We start from the raw sequence: 15,524 nt of genomic DNA, 5'->3' as shown, positions 1-15,524 counted from the left end.
TTGAGACGTGTTCCGGAGTTGTTTGGAGTTCTTGCTTGACCAACTGGCACCAACACACCAAAGGCGCATTCAACGCAGCGTCTCACCATACTCAGCAGATGGTTGAAGTAATTTTTTGCCGGATCTTCACTATCCGGAAAAGGCCGCAGTAAGAAAGGTTTTAATGGATAACCCTGATCGCCTATAAACACGTGAGGCATTCTTTGGGTAGTACCAGGCAGTGGTTTAGGAGGAGGGATGTTGAGCCGATTTGAACGAATGAGCTCAAACAATGATGACGAATTAAAGACGCCGCTATCGCTACGACTCCCATATTCACCAACGTCAATAGCGATAAATTTCCAATTAACATCTACTACTGCTTGCAAATGCAGAGAAACATATTTTTTATAGTTATAATATTGTGTACCTGAAAATGCCGGGGCTTTCATTCGGATATGCTTGCCATCTATGGCGCCGATACAATTAGGAAAATTCCATTTATGGCGAAACTCTTTTTCCACATTCCTAAATGCAGACGTTGTAGGGAACGGGATAAACTCTTCATTAAACGTGTTCCAAATTGCCTCACATGTTTCGTAGACAATGAGGCCAACTGTATTGTGAGCAATACAATATGTGAATGATAAAGATCTCGAAGGCGTTAATTTTTGACAGTGTGCATCAATTTTTGTCTCGAAGGCGTCAATTTTTGTCAGTGCGCATCAATTTTTGTCTGGAAGGCACCAATTTTTGTCCCATGGTCACCAATTTTTGTCGCTTGTTCATGAAATTTTGCCTCTTAATATATCTACATGAGTTTACCTGATTTCACGCGTAGCTAGGGTTATTTAATTGTACTAATATTTAATTTCAATAAAAATCTGTGGTTTATGAATATTTTATTGGTATTTTAAGGAAAATGCTTCAAAATTTTTGACTAAATTTGAGGTACGTAGATCAATGCAGCTGATTGATTTTGAGTGAGCAACTCACCAGTATATACGTATCGCACAGCTACACCTAGTGAAATTTAATTGAAGACACTTGTTTTTTAGACAAATAAGCAGCTCAAAAACGTAACCCATCCATAGAAAATTATGTTGATTACGCAAAATAATCCACACACATATATATTTTAACGGGGAAAAATATAAAATATGTACAGAGCACTAATGATTACCATAAAATTAATTTCAACCCGCAAAGTTCATTTCATTTCAATCAATCAATCATTTAGTTCAAGTGTACCTAATTGAATTACGTGTGCTGTATCTGAAAGCGTCATTTGAGCAAGGTGGATAAATAGACAACAGGCAGGTTTATGTATCTGATTTTGGTCGCCATCATGAACGGGGATACCTCTGGAGACTGCTAAGCTTTTTATAAATCAGTGGTTCCCTAATTGTCAAATCCAGATTTGTCAAAGTACGTGGGATCAACCTGCAGTCATTTATCGACCTAGCAATTAAAGCAAAATTCAGATTATTCCAAAACAATACAACTGGCAACGTGCATGAAAAATTTAGTTTGGATGTTTCAGAATACATAAAGCTATAAAATCACTGCAAGCTTCCCCTATTAAAGCTTTTGTGTTTATTGCGTAAGTTAAAATGTTGTTTTGTCTTCATAAAACGTGGTAAAGTAACATGTTTATATTTTTGCAGAACTTCAACAAAGTAAACTTCCTGGATTCCAAAATTATTTTTTTATGTTCGACAAAACATGAGTAAAAAAAATCATCTAACGACAAACGCAGATCGAGAGCGAGTGTGCTCCTTGCACAATAGCGGAAAACTACCAAAAGAAATAGGAGAATTGTTAGGAATACAGCGTACAACAGTGAATGCAATTCTTAAAAAATATAGGGAAACAGGGAATGTGTCAATTCAAAAACGAGGTAATCCATCAACATCAAAAGTGAATGAAGACGCCCAAAACAAAATAAGGCAATGGTTAGACGAGGATTGCTGTTTGTCGTTAAAAGAAATTAAACGCAGACTAGAAAATGAATGTAATGTGATTTTTAGCACGTCCACCATTCAGAGGTCAATCAAAAATTTCAATTTTTCTTTTAAACGTACATCAAAAATACCAGAGAGGCGAAATTGTAATTCTACATTAAGCATTCGGAAATCTTATGCACTTGACTTTATGGCTAATTTAGCGACAATTCCTGAATCAAATATGATATTCATTGACGAGGTGGGCTTTAATGTATCTATGCGATTAGGATACGGTAGGGCTTTAGTCGGCCGACCGGCAGTGCAAAGAGTACCCTATATCCGATCGAAAAATATTTCAATTTGTTGTGCGATCAACAAACATGAAATCATCAGTTATTCCTCACAACCTTTTCCGTTCAACACAGACTCTTTCGTGGCATTTTTGGAAGATCTTTTTCAAAAATTAGAGGAAAAAAAATATAACAGCCGGCGTATTAATTATGGACAACGTTAGGTTCCATCATTCTGCAAGGGTTAAAGAGCTGGTCGAAACACATACAGCCCAAGCGAGTGAAAAAGTCACTTTTCGGCTGTGTTTTCGATTGATATTTCGTGCACGATTTGACAAACGAAATAGTGTACGAGATTCAGACTTTTTTCGGCACATACCCAAACGAGTGAAAATGTCACTTTTCGTTTTTTTTTTCGATTGATATTTCGTGCACGATTTGACAAACGAAACAGTGTACGAGATTCAGACTTTTTTCAAGCTATTTTCAAGACCTACTTCAACGCTTGGCTTGGAGAGCGAAATGTTACGAATGGAAGAACCACACATACAATCATATATTGCTTGTCAAATTATGAGAGTGTATGAGTTATCGTCCGAAAATTTCCGCTTGGGAGGGGTCAAAATAATGTTTCTACCTCCGTATTCGCCATTTTTGAACCCTATAGAGAATATGTTTTCAAAATGGAAGAATACAGCCGTTGCCGTCAAATTTTGGCCGTAAGTCATGTATTTTTGTCTCGTAGGCGTCAATTTTTGACAGTGAGCATCAATTTTTGTCTCGAAGGCGTCAATTTTTGTCAGTGCGCATCAATTTTTGTCTCGAAGTCACCAATTTTTGTCTCATGGTCACAAATTTTTGTCTCTTGGTATTTTTTCGTTATTTTAATATTTTAATAATTCCAGAATGCAAAACAAAATTAAAAAGGTTATACAATGCAAAGGAATCAATTCAGGAATTCTATATTTCACATAGTTTTACGTCTTATTTATGATAATATCAAAACAATTTAGAGAAGATTAATCCTCGATTATTTCTTCATTTTGGCATCGTGGCAAATCTTCTTCTTCTTTTGGCTCAACGACCATTTTCGATCAAAGCCTGCCTGTACCACAACTTGTGGGCTTGGCTTTCAGTGACTTATTGATCCCCCCATAGCAGGATAATCAGTCCTACGTATGGCGGCACGGTCCATTTGGGGCTTGAACCCATGACGGGCATGTTATTAAGTCGTACGAGTTGATGACTGTATTACGAGACCGGCAATTGTGGCAAATAGTTAAATAAATTCCTAAAATAGTTCTCGCAATCCCTACGGTTTATCATTGTACTGCCATTTTCGATTAAGGAGTGCAAAGTATATCCATTGTTCAAAAGCAATCAGCTGTGTTGATCTACGTACCTGTAATTTAGTAAAAAAAATTGAAGCATTTTCCTTAAAATAAAAAAAAAATTATAAACCACAGATTTTAATTGAAATTAAATGTTACTACAATTAAATAACCCTAACTACGCGTCAAATCAGGTAAACTCATGTTAATATATTAAGCGGCAAAATTTCATGAACAAGCGACAAAATATGGTGACCATGAGACAAAAATTGGTGACTTCGAGACAAAAATTGATGCGCACTGACAAAAATTGACGCCTTCGAGACAAAAATTGATGCACACTGTCAAAAATTTACGCCTACGAGATAAAAATTGATGCACACTGTCAAAAATTGGTGACTTCGAGACAAAATTTGACGGCAACGGCTGTATCGTTAAACGAGGGAACCCAGAAAATGAAGATAGTTTGTACTCCTTAATTGAAAATGGCAGTACAATGATAACCCGTACGGATTGCTAGAACTATTTTAGGAATTTATTCAACTATTTGCCCCGATGCCAAAATGAAGAAATAATCGAAGATTAATCTTCTCTAAATTGTCTTTATATTATTATAAAAAGGGCGTAAAACTATGTGAAATAAATAGAATTCCTGAATTAATTCCTTTGCATTGTATAACTACTTTTATTGTGTTGTCCATTTTGCAATTATTAATATATTAAAATAACGAAAAAATACCAAGAGACAAAAATTTGTGACCATGAGACAAAATTTGGTGCTTTTAAGACAAAAATTGATGCGCACTGACAAAAATTGACGCCTACGAGACAAAAATTGATGCACACTGTCAAAAATTGACGCCTACGAGACAAAAATTGATGCACACTGTCAAAAATTGACGCCTACCAGACAAAAATACATGACTTACGGCCAAAATTTGACGGCAACGCCTGTACATAAGCTGATAAAGTACAGTTTTTTACTAGTTGGCTACTCCATTTTTTTTAAATAATAAGTAGATCACAACAACATGATTTTGGATTTGTAATCTCCGTTAAAAAAGAGAATCAGGAAAGTGTAAATGAATTCATCAATGGGAATGGAGGAATATAATATTTAATAGGTACATACTATGTAATCGATAGGTATAGGTAAATTCAATAAAAGCTCGGAATCGCTTCCGAATAACTTCACCAAAATCAGAAGGCTCCGGAAAATCAAAACTCTTAACTCAGAACCGACCGCACCTATAGATCCAAAGCCGGTAGTCAGCTGCCGGACCCGTTCGGAGTCGTTCAAAGGTGTCAGGAACCGGCTCCCGAATAGTTCTTGACGGCTCCGAACGACTCCGACCCGAACCATCCTTTTGATGCAGCTGGAATCGTAGCTGGAGTAGCAATGTTAGGAAGCTTCTATTAAACATACCTGAGAGTGATCATCAATCGTTCCTCTGGACAAATGTATGGTTTGTTTGTAGGTTGCTTTGTTATAAGATGCTCTATCCTTCTCAGTATGAAGTAAAAAGTTTTAATTGAAACTCTCATAAACTCGAAGAATTTATCTTCTTGTTTCAAAAGTTCATGAAACAATGTGTGGTATTGCCCGATTTTTTCACGTTTTTCCCACAGATCGTTGGTTTTATCGCGCCTTCTTTTTAATAGTAAGTAGCGCAAAGCTATGCTCGAACTGTATAGTTCCGTTTCAGAATCTGAATCCATCTAAAAAAAAAAAAACAAAACAAAACATATAAGAGTTAAGTTTGGACCAAAATTTGTTACAGTGATGATGATGCAAATGATGATGAATATGATATTCAATTATAGATTGAATGATGTTTTCAAACACTACATATCTTTAAAACAATTAGTGTAGCTTTATCGTTAAAGTGCAGCTGCATACGTTGATGATGTTGCGAAAATTGGTTAGATTTAAGACCAGTGGCGGATTTAAAGTGTTGGGGGCTCAAGCGGCAAAAGGAGTGGAGGCCCTTGGTAGGTGTCGAGCGATATTGTTGCATTCACACTTTAATGGTTTAATGGCACACTCAAACTGCAAACATATTTCACAGCCCATAGCTGTGAAATATTTCGCATTCAAAATTCCCGTCAAACATTGCGAGGGTTGCGAGTTCTATCATGTGCTTTAAATCTTATAGTAGTTTCCAAAATATATATTTTTTATTCATAAATTATATTTTTTGTCATGTTATTCGTCGAAAAGATAACCATATCCAGTTTAGTGGATTTTTACAATTTAAAATGACAAAATTCAGGTGTTTAGTTTGCTACAATTTACACTGTTATACCTGCTCTCGGGGTCCTATAATTATAACTGCTAGAACTAGCCCATCATGCAATTCACAGTGATTTGCGAGGGCTCGCGAGGGCTCGCACGCCATACAAGTTCACAGCCCCAGAGCCCTCGCATTAAAGAGCTTGCGAGCCTAGGCAGTTTTTTCGCCCCTAGTTTTAGCAGTTATAATTATAGCACCCCACAATTATAGAGAGCAGGTATAACATTGCAAATTATAGCTTACTAAACACCTACGATGTACGATGACGTGTGCCGCTTTGGGGTGCTGGATGAATATTCCACATACCCATTTGAAGGTATGCTACAAAGCATTAAACATTTGATCCGAACTGGGAACAACATCATTCCACAACTTATCCGTGTAAGAGAGTTCGATAATATGAACATCACAGGTAGCAGAGCAGATCAAGATTCGCACACTTACCCAATAATAGCGATGAAGCAAAATCGAACCACGCTGCATGTAAGAAAGAATTTTATGTTAAGACCCAGCGTGATCAATGGTACTTGTTGAAAAATAATATGATAATGAAATTTAAAAACGCAGCGGAATCGTATGGACATGTGACAGTAGAGGGTCAATACTTTCTTCGACAAAGGTTATACTTCATGCGACCGTGTAACTCGGCCTTTTTGAATAATTATTGCGTAGGATTAGAAGACCTTTCAGAAGAAACCGATACAATGGGGATCGATAGTATAAAATGCAAGTTAGTGACAGTTTCTATCGCAGATGACGAAAGTATGGTGGTGCTTCCGCTATTGCACACATTAGTGTAGCTATTCGGTAGAAAACACATCTTTTTTAATTTTACAGTTGTCGGAGAACATCATGGAGAACATCGGAACATTACATCGAGACTTACCCATTAAACACTTTATGTAAACTACTATTAATGATTCACTGCCATTTAGAATTTACGCTACTACATTTCCTTACAATGTAACACACTTAGGAAAAATAAAAGTGTGTAACGATAAATGTGTGGAATTGAAACAAAAGGATAAAATTGTATTTTTTTCTCATTTTTAACAAAAAAAACTGCAACAGCAAACATCCTCTTTAGAAATTCATTAATTATTCGTCAATCATCAGACTGAAAGAAAAAAAACCTTCGGGTAAAACCTAACTATTAAGGGGAACATTAATGGACTGTCTGTATTGGCACCTAGTTTGTCGGCAGCCCTGCAGATTTATCCGATTTTTTGCGTATTTTAATTTTCTTTTTGGAAAAAATCCCCCACCTTGTTAGCTGTACACGTACAAAATTCTGTGGTACCAACCGCTTTAAACATCCGCAAAATATTCCTGTGTGCTATCACGGCAATTTTCTGAACACCTAGTCGACGCAAACCATATATATATGTACGTATAAGATGTAGAACGTATGAATTTAGAAGGCTGATTTTTATCGCTTCTGCTTCTGAATGAAGATTTTAAGAGTGTTTTGAGTATTCGTCAAGCCTCCAGAAAGCTCGTTTGACCAAAAGTTTTCACTCGTTCTGTTAAAAATTGATGCTCAAAATTGGTTTTAAAAAATGCTATGAGACCACCTGGACTACATACACTTTGTTTCTATATTGCATCACCTGATCTCTTTAATGCACCTTGGGATAAATGTAAACAACACCGTGTTTTCGAACAGGTACTCGAATCTAATTCTAGCTTTGTGGCTAGAATAATCTAGACTGAAAATTGCAGGCTAGTTTTTTAGTGGGTTAGTCAAGTTAAGTTTGCTAAGTGTAATACATACATTTGATGGATTTTAAGTTGTCATCTCTTATTCGCTGAAATTGTTAATTGTTGAAGTAAAATTTAAAAAGGTTAAAAAAGGCAAAATTTGATTATTTATTGAGATTTTTTTAAATGTTCACGATGTAATCCCGTTTCAATATCTCTACTTATAATGTGCTAAAACCATAAAAAAATCATTTTCCAGCAGCCAATACCAAAACCCGGATCCTTGAACATGCGTTCCGCGTTCAGTTCTTTTTCTCCAGATTGGCAGATTCGTTCCGTTCCTCAATTTTCGGAACTATTCCCATCACTACAACAAACTATGCGGTTGGAGCATCTTCCCAAAACTAAGGTGTTGGCACGATAACGACCTCGTTCATTTTGACAGGCCATTGTTTGAAAAAAAAAAGTTGTATACGATAGCTCGAATAGTTGGAACTAAAAATACCAGATGGCGGCACCTGTCAGATAAGGACAAAACGATATCCGCAAATATGAGACAACTAGCTGGCAGAGCTTAGGGCAAACTACCCGCTGCGCAAATTCGAGCAGTATCCAGCGCAGAAAATGCACCAAAATCTGCGCTGGCCAGCGCAGATTTTGGCTGCTCTCCCGCGCTGTTCTTCAGCGATTCCTGCGCTGGGTCGAGCAAGTTTAGCGCCATCTGCTGGCGAAATGGACGAACTATTTATGGCGGCGGAGCAAAAAAAACGGTCAAAAAAATTTAAAAAATTAGCGCCCATTTTTTCGTCCGCTTCTTCTCCCTCCCTCACCCTGCCTTGCCTTACTTGTACTTGCGGCGCTTCTGCCCGTGCCTTCCGCCGCCAGCTGATTGGCTGTTGCGGTGTATGCGTTGATACTCATATGTGCATTGCGGTTGTGTATTGTTATTGGTGGGTGTTAGCATTTATTAATTTGTGTGTGACCTTGAGGCGCTGTGGGAGAAGCTGGATTGGGATTCAAAGTGTTATCGGTGTATTGATGGTTTATTTTACTTCGTGCCGCTGCTGGTGAGACCATTCGATGCCGCTGCCAGTTGAGGGTGAAGAAGCCTATTTAAAACAAGCGTAGGAGAACGTCTAACACTAATCTAATATTTTTTTATTTGAACATGTTTGATGCTTCAACGACCTTCTAAGCATCATGTAGCACAATGTATAGTGGCTATAATTTTTTTTTAATGTGCCGAAATCTGTCTCGAGTTTTTGGGTCTCGTCACACACACACACACGCACACAGCGCGGGGAAAGTGACCGTTCACTCTTTCATGCCGCGATCCCCCACCCCGCCCGGCGCTTTGGATGATGATGCGCTATATGATAGCTGATGATAGCGAAAGGGGAGGGGGGGTTTGATGGGGGGTGCGTGATTGCATGCGCGCTTTCGTAGGTGCGTTCTCGCGCGCGCGTTCGTAGGTGCCTTATCGCGTGCCCGCGTGCGCGCGTGTGTGTGTGCGCGCGTATGTGTGTGTGTGTGTGTGTGTGTGTGTTTTTTGTGTGTGTGTGTGTGTGTGTGTGTGTGTGTGTGTGTGTGTGTGTGTGTGTGTGTGTGTGTGTGTGCGCGCGCGCGCTTTTGTGTGTGTGTGTGTGTGTGTGTGTGTGTGTGTGTGTGTGTGTGTGTGTGTGTGTGTGTGTGTGTGTGTGTGTGTGTGTGTGTTTGCGCGCGTGTTTGTGTGTGTGCGTGCGTTTGGAAACCCCAAAACTATTTGATTCTGATGCGTACATTTTCATCCGCTGCGGCTACAAAGTCCATGCATTTTCGATCTCGCTACTTGAGAGACAACACAACCATTGGCATTGGCATCTTTGCGATAGGCTCTGCTGTCGGGGGTATTAAAAAGACACACGATCTAAGCAAACGTGCGTGTGATATATTGCACATTTATTTCTAATTCAGCTAGCGGGCGCAAGTGGAAACAACATTTTGCATTTAATCCATACAAAAGAGGATTTTGGATTTGTTTATTACAGTGCGCGTATGGTGCTGCACCTGTCCGTCCAGACTCTGGTGGCTTGTTGGTTTGGAGTAGTTATCATGACGCCGATTGACCGGCAATGCCTTGGAATGGGTTCGAATCGGTAGGTTCATGTTTTAGTTGAGTGCATTCCGTGCATTTGTCGCGCCACAGCAGTAGACCCGGCAGCACCAAAGTCAAAACAAAAACCTTCCCCGAGAGTGGACTGCTATGCTAAGTTCTTCTTCTTATTATTATTATTATTGGCGTAATGGCCTACGCGATCATGCCGGCCTTTTCAGTACTCGAGTACCACGTAGTCGGAGCCGGCGACTAACCCCTTGCTACGGCCCACGGTTCATGCGCGGTTAGAACCCACGACGGGCATGCAGATGTGCGGAATGATGGCGGTGCCGCGGGCCCGCTCCTATCCAGTGTGCAACTTGCATACTGCTACACTGTCTCCTGCCCGGTGCATACGCAGCAGGCAGGGGGAAGGATGCATCTCCGCAGTTAAAAAAAAAAAACACCGTTTTGAACCAGCGGTGGATCTAAAGGTAGGCGGACTAGGCGGTCACCGAAGATCTCTAGTCTGTAGTATGCCGTATGTCTACAAGTGGACAGATTATTAGCGACAAGGGCCCCCGGAAAGATGGTCTTTAGGGCTCCGTGGCTGGAGAACCATTTGCACCTCCCCTCCCCCCATTGCGACAACAATTTTAGGGCCTGTGACCGATGATCGTAGGGGTTCTATGGCCACCCCCCCCCCCCCCCCCCCCCCCATCTGTTGGCAAATTAAGTATACTGTTCAATCTTCCAACAGCTGTGTGTCAGTACCCCCTCCTCAGGGGCCTCAATTCGTCTTTCCGCCTTTCATGAACACCTTCCTTTCTTTGACCGATGGATCATAACATTCCGGAAGAAATTACATTTGGCGACAGTTTTGCATACACACGCACACTTACAAACATGCGCAGGATGCTTAGCATATCTATGTAATCCACAACAGACGAAAGCAAAAGCTTAGTGTTAGAAACGTGTTAGAGCGAATTAGGGTTCTGCGCGTTGCACAGCAAACCCTCCTGCGTAAACTAGCGATTCCTTAGTCATTTTTACATTGCATCGATTAAACTCATTGCGCTTTTTTGGTTTGATTTGTAAAAATGCAACTTCATCGCCGCAATGTGTATAAACGGTTTTTTAAGCGCCACAGCAACTCATGAGCTTTGTCCACACGCGAGAAAGAGATAGCGCTATGGAGTGAAAAAGCACGGACGACGGCTGACAGCGATTGGCCGTCTGACGCACCAACACATCCAAACCTTCGGCAGCGCGCTCAGGCGAGGGGTATGAGGCGGAGCCAGGGACGGGTAGCTCGACGAGCTGCTCGACAAATTTGCCGTTGGAGAGAAAAAGATGGCATGATAAAATTCTCAGAACTCTATGATTTCTTGCGTCGCTTTGCGCAGCGGGTAGCTAAGTTCGGCCTAAGCCGTTAAGTAGGGTCAAATAGGGTCAAGCAGAACAGCTGTTCGAGGGCCGGGCGCCATCGCAAATTGTCAGTAGCAAAAGTCAAGCGACAGAAAGGATATATGGGGATGTTCTCGCTAATTTCACTACTTTCGGGTGCAGGTAATTAGTTGGCTTGTTGCTCGCTTGGTGGTCACTCGTAGAATAATTTTATTTCTAATATAAAATATAATTCTAATCCTATATAATGGTAGTAGTGCAATCGTTTGCTATTGTTAGTGCTAGTGAGTGAAAGAGTGTTACACGTTACGCGCGATGCGTTCTGTATGTGTTTGCTATGCGTAACGCGTCTTAAGAAGCGGTTACACGTTGTGTCACCACAGATAGACTAATTTTTATACTTTGCAATAAAGTCAAAATAAGCCAGTTCTAGAAAAGTCTACCCAGCTACTCACATACTGTTACACAAGTAACATCATAAGGAAACTTAGTCGGAAATCTTTCATAAAAAAATTAAAATTATGTATGTATATGTATGTGTGGAACGAGCTTACCGGAGGTATAGATTATGTCGAATGATCAGGAGTTGCAAGCTTTGCAACGCTTGTATCTTGTGGCTGCTTCGGAGAATTGTTCCTAGTGCTTAACTTGCGATGGGTGCACCGCGTGGTCCTTTCCGCGGAGAAGAAAAAATAGCGATGGCTGCTTCGTCTCGTCCTTCACCCGAAAATAATAATTTGTAATGGCGATCACCGCGTGCCTTTCATTGACAGGTTCCTTTGTAGCGGTGGAAACACTGTCGATGCGATAACTCACGGCGCTCTGGTTTTTTTTTAAAGCACTAAGAATGTGTCATCTTACCGTTTGCTTTCTAGCGAGCTGATGTGGATGCCCGTTAAACATTGTGAAGATTGCGAGTGGTATCATCTGATCGAAATCTTATAGTTTTTTTTTAAATAATCTTTATTTTTTATTCATAGAATTTTGCGACCAAATTCTGACGGATTCTTTAATTAGACACTATTGTGGAAATAAAAACTCGCGGTAATCTGGCTACTTGCCTTTATGCTTCAATGTATTTATTTTAGATCTAGCGCACACGCTAGTTAAAAAAATCCGTCCACTTTCTCTGGCTTATTGGTCGTATCTGTTCTCTGAGCATCACTAAGCATTCTGTTCTGTTAGTTCGGATTTCCGGAGCGGCTAGAACCTGGTTGATTGTATCGGCCATTGCCCATTGTTGAATATTTATGCTACAAAACTGAACGACCTTTCTACCTACACGCATATGGTTTCAGTTGATGATCAAATGCAAGCTGGTTACAATCAACCTTGACGAAGAAAGCATGCTAGTGATTCCATTATAGCACACTGTAGAGAATTAGCTTGTTTGTTTTTTATTATTCTGGAGGGACGGCTTTACCGTATTGCTTTAAAATTAGCTTGTATTAATGTAAATAGAATTAGGCTATATAGATTATATTTAGATATGTTGAATTTTGTTGATCATGTATTAGAACTGTTAACAAAAATAAATATGAAAAAGAAGCATGTAACAAATAACACAATGAAACGACCTCGGCCACGCAACAGCCCTTCTGAGAGCCCTGCTCAATCGACTGCTCTCTACGCACGTCATAAGTGCACGAAACATACTCAGTTACATCCGCTTAAATTATTAAACAAGCATATTGCAATGCAGAAATTGTATTTGCACAATTCGTCACGTTCGTACAATCATGTTAAATATATTTTTTCTCTTGCATGTGTGTGATTTTATTTGCAATAAAATGAACGAACGAAAATTAAAAAAAAAACTGTTAAAACGCCTTTTTATAAATTTTCAAAACTTAAATAAAGTTCACATATCAACTTCAAATGACTATGAAGAATTCTGTTTATTTGCAACCACGCCTTTCTCTAAGAGAAAAAAATCGTTTTTAGTCGTTAATCGCTTCTTACTTCTTAAAACAATTTCATTATATTGGTCTGCGCTGCCATTGCTATTTTCTTACGCTTGGTCTTGATAGACCCTTCCAGCTGTATTCGGGAACGAATTTGCGATCGAACACTAGATCAAGCGTGCCGTGCAAGCGATATTCAACATTGAGCCGATGTACAGATGCATGGATTTCCTTCTTCATATTTTGAAAATCATCATCACTTGCCAATGCATTTTCAAAAACAGATAGCTCTTCGGCAGTACATATTTTGTTCAGAGTAAACTCTTCATTATCGTTCCTACGATCCATACATTGCTGCATGGATTTCTTGATAGCAAACACAATCACAATCTTTTGATAGTGTCTACCGTAGCTAGGTTTTTTTTTTCATGTTTGGCGCACATCACATTCTCACATTCATTTGCAACTGATGAATTAGCTTGTTTGGAACTTGGCTTGGGAGTGTTTAACACGGTCGATGTATTTGGTCTCTCGTTCCTGGATGACAAGGTGCCAGCGTTTCTGTAAAAATATTTTAAAACAGAAAAAGAAAATTACCAAACTGCTTGCCTCAGTTACACGGTTTACTTGAATGCAACACTTACCCATCACGTGTCGTTTCAAAAGGAGGCCGTTCTGACATATTACCACCGACAGCGATGCATTTTCGTTAATTAACTAATGAACAGGATGCCAGGTTGCAGGTTGATTCAAGGTCACAGGGACAAGAGAAAACGTTTTTCATGTTGCATTCACACCCTTGCACTATTAACTCTCAAATACAATTAATCTTACCATTCGCAGGCAGGACTTGCAATGTTGTGTAGCAACGAACAACATTAAATGTGACGTAGAAGCAATTTCTCCTTGAACGGAGATGTAGACATACTAAAATCGAGGTGTCCCTGGCTATAAATGATGCGAGTACGCGGTACATGAAGATGGAAATTTGATCTAGGTATCCGATAGAGAGCGAACAAATTTGGTTACACTTAGAGGGCGTTTCTGCTGCACCAGCGGTCGAGATCCTCAAGGATCATTTGAAGGCGTACACAGTCACTGTCGTTCCTAACTGGAGCGAATACAGGGTGTTCGAGATAAATTAGACAGTTTCTGAGGGAATAGGGAAGGAATTTTTATCAATTTTATGTTAAATATTAAAAAAAAATCTAAAAAGTTTAGCTTACCATGTTTGCCGCATTTTTTATTCGAAGTACCCCCCCTCCGCTTCACGACCTTTATTCTGGCCACCAACTCCGCTTTGGTATTGCAGGACGCCCTGTTGGTGTGCGCTCAACTGTGCCCCACACAAAATAATCCATAGGATTAAGGTCAGGGGAGTTGGGTGGCCAAACGTCGGTGCTGGTGTACCGGTCGAAATTGGCATTGAGCCATCGGCGTGTTTTTACGGCCGTATGGCATGGTGCAGAATCCTGCTGCCAAACGTACGTCCGCCCATTGGCCACGGTATTGTTTTTACGATGTTCAGCGAACACATCGCCGCCTTTCGAATTTCGACATTCGTATGGCCGGCACGAACCATCATAACACACGTTACGCGCTTGTGCAATTCGTTGTATATTTACGGAGCTAGACATTGTTCGCACTTGTTCGCACAACTTTTAGCAATCGAATGGCATATCAATCATTTCGATACGTCAACTCAACCCTGAGATATAAACCCAAAGACCAGGTGTCAAATTTATCTCGAACACCCTGTACAAGATCTATTAAGGAGAACAGGTCGATGCAGAGGCCGTTGCTAGGTTGCCATTTTTAGCTTGCGTTTGACAGTTTCATGAAAAAGTGTTTACAAACAAATAGGCAACAGTTGCAAGCCATATTAACGACTTCTTAGCACACGTTATTGTGTTTTCCGTTTTCTTCGCCCCAATTAAAATATACTTATACCTACATGTATATTCGTGCACGATTTAGTGTATATTGTCATACTTTTTAAATTTCATTCTTTTATCACCATTTTTACTCATTTACGCAGCATATGTGTCTGGATGTTTCAAAACAAAACAAACCGGAACATTGCGGAAAAAACTTATCCCGACACCTGTTCAATCCCATTTTTACGCCTACGCCGTCCCACAACTGATATTGAATGAGACGCAAGGGATAGTTTTCACGATACAATTGCGTCATATCCCACGATGTACCACAACATTATATCAATAGTTAAGCATGCAGTGTAATCAAAATTTGCCAAAGGTTGATGATGTTGATGTTCTTAACTAACTTGGTTTTGGCAATTCTAGCCTGTGCTTGTTAGTGATTTTATGTGTTTTGTTTAAGGGTAGCGGAATTTGGGGCAAGTGTGCCTCCTTAAGCATTTTAAGTTATAACTCACTAAAACGGGTTTTTCAAAAGCCGATTTAAATCTCATAACCTATTTACATCTATTTCCTTACTTATAAATGAGTTTCGCTTGAAAGAAGTGCAAACAAAACAGTTTTTGAAGCGTTTGAAAAAGGATCCAAAAAGACGTTGTTTTTTGGGCTGTAATGCGATGATCGTACAACTGTACTTCGAGTACCGTCGCGGTAGGTC

The 15,524-nt window shown here is 39.8% G+C and overlaps 1 long non-coding RNA gene across 1 annotated transcript; it reads right to left on the bottom strand.

Annotated features, from left to right (window-relative positions):
- Positions 1–12,895: 12,895 nt before the first annotated feature.
- Positions 12,896–14,852, bottom strand: LOC133391628 (uncharacterized). The gene is made up of 3 exons (XR_009765111.1): positions 14,153–14,852; positions 13,571–14,078; positions 12,896–13,487 (listed from the first exon to the last, which is right to left on the bottom strand). It is a non-coding gene; the product is annotated as an uncharacterized LOC133391628 (long non-coding RNA).
- Between the last annotated feature and the right edge of the window lie 672 nt (positions 14,853–15,524).

This window comes from Anopheles gambiae, chromosome 2, assembly GCF_943734735.2.
Source record: "Anopheles gambiae chromosome 2, idAnoGambNW_F1_1, whole genome shotgun sequence".
NCBI lineage: Eukaryota > Metazoa > Arthropoda > Insecta > Diptera > Culicidae > Anopheles > Anopheles gambiae.
This window is presented reverse-complemented; position numbering and strand designations above follow the sequence as displayed.